We start from the raw sequence: 6,000 nt of genomic DNA, 5'->3' as shown, positions 1-6,000 counted from the left end.
TCTCTACCAAAAATAATATATACAAAATTAGCCAGGCGTGGTGGTGCATGCCTGTAGCTCCAGCCACTAGGGAGGAGTTCTGCCGCTGCACCCACCCGGGCCTCCACCATCAGAGTTCACACGAGGAACACACCTGTCACCCACAAAGCTCCCATGGGCTCCCACTAGGCTGACATGTGAGGACTGATTGAGTCCAAGAGACAGAGGTTGCAGTGAACCAAGATGGCACCACTGCATTCCAGCCTGGGTGATGGAGTGAGACCCTGTCTCAAAAAACAAACAAATAAACAAACAAAACCCAGCCAAGATGTAAATAAACATGAAAAACAGAATGGCTAATTACAAGATGGTAAATGTCACTAGCCATCAGAAAAATGCAAGATAAAATCATGACAAGATGCCACGACAGGCTATCCAAGTGGCTAAAACTGAAAATCCAGACGACGCCAAGTGTTGGTGAGTCTGGGACGTGGTAGGCAGGAATGCGCGTAGGTGCAGCCACTGTGGAGAGCAGCCGGGCGGGTTCTGTTACGTGACTGGCTCCCATACCACACGAGCCAGCCTCTGCACCTTGGCCTACATTACCCAAGAGAAATGAGACACGTCCACACTGGGATTCACAACAGCATCATTTAAAATCGCCCCATGCCAGGAACCACCCAGACATCCATCACCAGGTGAGTGTATAAACAAATGGTGGCCATCCCCACCATGGAACATGACTCAGCGAGAAACAGAAATGAGCTCCCGATGGGCAACACACGGAGAAGGCCACGTCATGATGCCGAGAGAGAGAGAAGCGAAGCCGGTCAAGAGCACACGCTGTCTGATTCCAATCCTAGGAGTTCTGGGAAGGGCAAACGCACACCCAGGGACAGGAAGCAGGCCACCCGTTGCCTGGGGCAGGGAGCGTGGCAAGGGCAGGGGCGGAGAGCCCATGGGAGCTTTGTGGGTGACAGGTGTGTTCCTCGTGTGGACTCTGATGGTGGAGGCCCGGGTGGGTGCAGCGGCAGAACTCCTCAAACTTCGCGCCTGCATTTGGTGCAGGTCACGAGAGCGAGGGGAGCTGGTTTGCTTTTTTCTGCTGGGAAGGGTTTGGTCCTCGCTGCGCCCCACCGTCTTCAGGCCCCACCTGGAACCCAGGGCCCCGGGCTTCTCACTTCACCTCTGGGCTCGGCTCATGCTCTGTGATCACAGGAAGGCACCTTCCCCTTCCTCTTCGGATTTCACAGAAAGGCCCCCAGATCTCCTGGGGAAGCCCGTTCACTCCAGCCCAGAATGCTGCAGGGGACAAAAGGGGAGTGGAGCATTTCTGGCCACCTGGGTTCCCTGAGCACTTTTGCTAAGTCCTTTCTCTTTCTCTTTCTTTTTTTATTTTTGCGGAAATCACATTCAAATAAGTGAAATAATAATAATTAGAAAGGAGTGAGTCAGACCGAGACCCCAGCAGTTCCCCTGAGGAGAGGAACTGAACACCCCTCGCCTCCCTCCTCCCTCCCTCCCTCTTCCCTCCTTCTTCCCTCCCTCCCTCCCCCTCCTCCCTCCCTCCCTCCTTCCTCCCTCTTCCCTCCCTCCCTGCCTCCCTCCTTCTTCCCTCCCTCCTTCTTCCCTCCCTCCTTCTTCCCTCCCTCCCCCCTTCTCCCTCCCTCCTCCCTCCCTCCTCCCTCCTTCTTCCCTCCCTCCCTCCCTCCTCCCTCCCTCCTCCCTCCCTTCTCCCTCCCTCCTCCCTCCCTCCTCCCTCCTTCTTCCCTCCCTCCCTCCCTCCCCCCCTCCTGCCTCCCTCCTCTCTCTCTCCTTTCGTCTTCCCTCTTCTCTCCCTCCGTCTCTCCCTCTCTCCTCTCTGCCAGGCGCCACAGCAGCTGCGTAAGCAGGAACCCAGAGCCCAGCCCTCCCGGTCTCTGAGTGCCAGGCCTGGACACCTTCCCCAGGACCACCCCGCACCAAAGATCAGAGGTGGGGCCACACATGGGGTGATGGGCTCACCACCCCTCAGCAGCACGCCCGCTAAATAGCCCATAGTTATTCTGGAAGAAAAACCAAGAGGCCAGCTCTTTCCTTCCACCCCAAGCGAGTCAGTTCCTCTTAGGCCGGATTCAGTTCCTGCCTGCGAGAAGGTGAGCGCAGCAGAAACAGGCGGAACTTCCCTCAGCTGCTCGGGCTGGCCCAGGGGCCCCGCTCGGCGGGGACATCCCCTCTCCCCAGCCCCACCCTGAGAAGCCAGCGGGGAGACAGTATTCCTGATGGGCAGAAAGCGAGGGAGCACCACGCTACCCGCAGGCAGAAAAGCACAGAGGCAGGCCCAGGTCCCGCCCCTGCCCCGTGAGAGGAGGGGCGTCCATCCACGACTGGATGCAGCAGAAGCCGGGTCACCACTGGTCCGGCCCACCGCAGTGCTTCCCTGGTGGGTGTCTGGCCCGGTTCTTGCTGGGGCGGCGCCCCGGGGACGCCACCGTGTCCCCTCAGAGCCCACTGTGCACCCACCGTGGTCCGCGCCCTTGTCATGGGAGCTGCCTGCCAACATGGAGCGCGTGTGGCCATCGCTTCATCAGCGAAGGGCTGGAAAGCTGCAGGCAAGCCCAGGCATGTGGCCATGGAGGCCGCGTCCGCAGCCACCGTGCCACTCTGCACTCGGGCTGGCTGGGCACACCTTCGCCTTGTACAGCAAGGACACAGCAGCCACTTGCTTTCATTGAAGCTCCAGGCTGTGCCTGGCCCTCACCAGACCGAAAGAGAAAGTCTTAGAACCCCAAGAGCCCCGGATGGCTCAGAAGTGCCATCGAGTACTAGGGGTGTGCCCAGGCTCTGCCAGGGCCCAGCTCTGCCCGGCCAGGCCCAGCAGGAAGGAGCATGTCCACAACGGGAAAATCCTGCCAAACGCCAGGGTGGATGGGGATGCTCACGGTGCCAGACCTGGGCAAGGTGCCATGAAGGGACCCTCAGGCAAGGGGCAAACACACCCATGGGTGTGGCCAACTGTCCTGCCCGTTGGGACCTCCCCAGCGCAGGGACTGAAATGACTCAGGAGCAATTCTGCCCAGGGCAGAATTCTGGGATCCTATAAGGCCTGTAGGAGGTCCCATGAGTGGGGCTCCAACTTTCAATCTGAGAATTCCAAGCCTCTGTCACCATCACCATCATCACCATCACCATCATCACCATCATCATCACCATCATCATCACCTTCACCATCATCAGCATCACCATCATCATCATCACCATCATCACCATCACCATCATCATCACCATCACCATCATCACCATCATCATCACCATCATCACCATCATCATCACCATCATCATCACCATCATCACCATCATCACCATCATCATCACCATCATCACCATCATCATCACCATCATCACCATCATCACCATCATCATCACCATCATCACCATCATCATCACTATCACCATCATCAGCATCACCATCACCATCATCACCATCATCACCATCACCATCATCACCATCATCATCACCATCATCACCGTCATCATCGTCACCATCTTCACCACCACCACGTCACCATCGTCACCATCATCACCATCAACATCACCATCATACCACCACCACCGGACATCGTCACCATCATCACCATCATCACCACCACCACCATCACCATCGTCACCATCATCACCATCATCACCACCACCACCATCACCATCATCACCATCATCATCGTCACCATCATCACCACCACCACGTCACCATCGTCACCATCATCACCATCATCATCATCACCACCACCACTGTCACCACCATCACCACCGTCACCGTCACCATCATCACCATCAACATCACCATCATCACCACCACCACCGTCACCATCGTCACCATCATCACCATCATCACCACCACCACCGTCACCATCATTACCATCATCATCATCACCACCGTCATCATCATCGCCATCTTTGTGGCACCCATCACGAGTTCTGGAAGAAGCAGCCAAGCATAGGAGACGCAGGGGTGGTTTCGGCAATGCTGTGTCCTGAGGAGTCACGTCTGCCGGGGCTGCTTGGGGCACCCTGGAGCACCACGAGACACTGTCGTCCCCACGAGGAGCTGAGACACAGGCAGGTCACACTGTGAATTCGCATTCACGACGTGACAAGAGGTTCCAGCTCAAGGTTCCCGGTTTCCAAGGCTCCATGCTCCCAAACAATAAACACAGATGCCCTCCGCACAGCCACCCGACTCTGTTCAGCAGATGCCACACAGCCTGACCTCAGTGTCCCAAGCTGGCCCCACTCTGAGGGGGGTGACCAGGTTGCTTGGAGCCAGAGCAGCTCCTTGGGCCCTGAGCTCCCCTGCCGCCCTCCCCGCCACAGGCACTGCCGGAGCTGGGGCCTCCACTCACTCAGGAGTGCTGATCCCTAGTTCAGCCTCCTTGTCAGACAGCCTCAAGCCACTAAGCCAGCACCAGCCACAGCCAGGACCTCAGAGGCTACCGCTCTGTTCTTAGAGGCAGCAACACCGAAGAGATGACTCTGAAGACACAGAGCCCCCTCCCCCTCCTTCCCACCATCCAGCTGCGTGAGGGGCTGTTCCAGGGCAGGCTGTCCCGAGGACCAGGACGCCCTGGCTGAGCAGGGTTCCAGGAACAATAAGGCTGGCCCTGGCCACACTTATGCCCCGCCAACATTACCACCGACAGTGGCCTGCCCTACGCCCGCCCTACCCTGCCTGCTCTCCTCGTGGGAGCTGCTATCCACTCACTAGTCATCTGCTCCCTTGAGAAAAAACTTCCTTTCTTTAAAAAAAAAAATTGTGGGCCAGACACAGTGGCTCACACCTGTAATCCCAGCACTTTGGGAGGCTGAGACGGGCAGATCACTTGAGGTCAGGAGTTCAAGACCAGCCTGACCAACATGGTGAAACCCTCTCTCTACTAAAAATACAAAAGTTAGCTGGGCATGGTGGTGGGTGCTTGTAATCTCAGATCCTCAGGAGGCTGAGGCTAGAGAATCACTTGAACCTAGGAGGAGGAGGTTGCAGTGAGCCAAGATCACGCCATTGCACTCCAGCCTGGGCAACAAAGCAAGGCTCCAAAAAGAAAAACTGTAGTAAAATACACATAACATACAACTTAGCATTTTGACCATTTTTGGGTACGTGGTTCAGTGGCGTGAAGACCGTTCACACTGTTACACAGCTGTCACCACCAACTCCAGAGAGTTTCCATCCTCTTAAACCGCACGTCCGACCCATTCTTCTCCGGCTCAGCAGCCCCTCACCCAGCCTCGGCACCTACCACTCCAGCTTCTGTCTGTGAATCTGACCACAATAGGGACCTCTGGGGTCTGTGTGCTTTTGTGACTGGCTTGTTGCACGGAGCACAGCGGCCTCGGGGTCCGCCCCGGTTGTCGGCCGCGTCGGGCTGAGGTCTATTCCACTGTCAGGTACGTCTCCTCGGCCGCTTCTTCAGCTGACCACCACTCGGTGGCTTCCTAGCTTGGCTGTCGTGCTGCTGTGAACAGGGTGTCCAAACATCCCCAGACCCTGCCTTCAGCGACTCGGGTATATACCACGAAGAGAGGAGCGGCTAGCTCGGTTCTGTCTGATCTTTTGAGGAACTGGTACACTGCTTTCCATAAAGGCTGTGCCACCCAACCCTCCGCCAACCGCGCACAAGGAGTCCGCTTTGGTAATGACCACCTTCCTGGACGCTAAGAGGCTGAAGAACTTTTTTAACCAAAATATCCGCCAGGTGCCAACATGAACAAATCCTTTGTTCTTACGAGCTGCAGTGCCTGCCCTATAGCTAGGTGATGAAGTCTTTTAGGGACCAGGAAATGGTTTGGCCCTGAGATTCTTCCAACTGCTTCATTTATAACCAGACTCAGAGACCCTGACGGAGGAGGGTGGGCTAAGAATGGACGCCTCGGCACCCTGGGCGGTGCCGAGCCTCGGTGACTGACATCACAACCTGGCCTGGCCTCCAGGGAGGGGTCCTGAGGAGCAGGCAAACCCCAGGGCCACCTGTGGCTGCAGGGCAGGGG

The sequence above is a fragment of the Saimiri boliviensis genome, chromosome 18 (assembly GCF_048565385.1).
Source record: "Saimiri boliviensis isolate mSaiBol1 chromosome 18, mSaiBol1.pri, whole genome shotgun sequence".
In the NCBI taxonomy this organism is placed as follows: Eukaryota; Metazoa; Chordata; class Mammalia; order Primates; family Cebidae; genus Saimiri; species Saimiri boliviensis.
Note: the sequence above shows the minus strand (reverse complement) of the source record.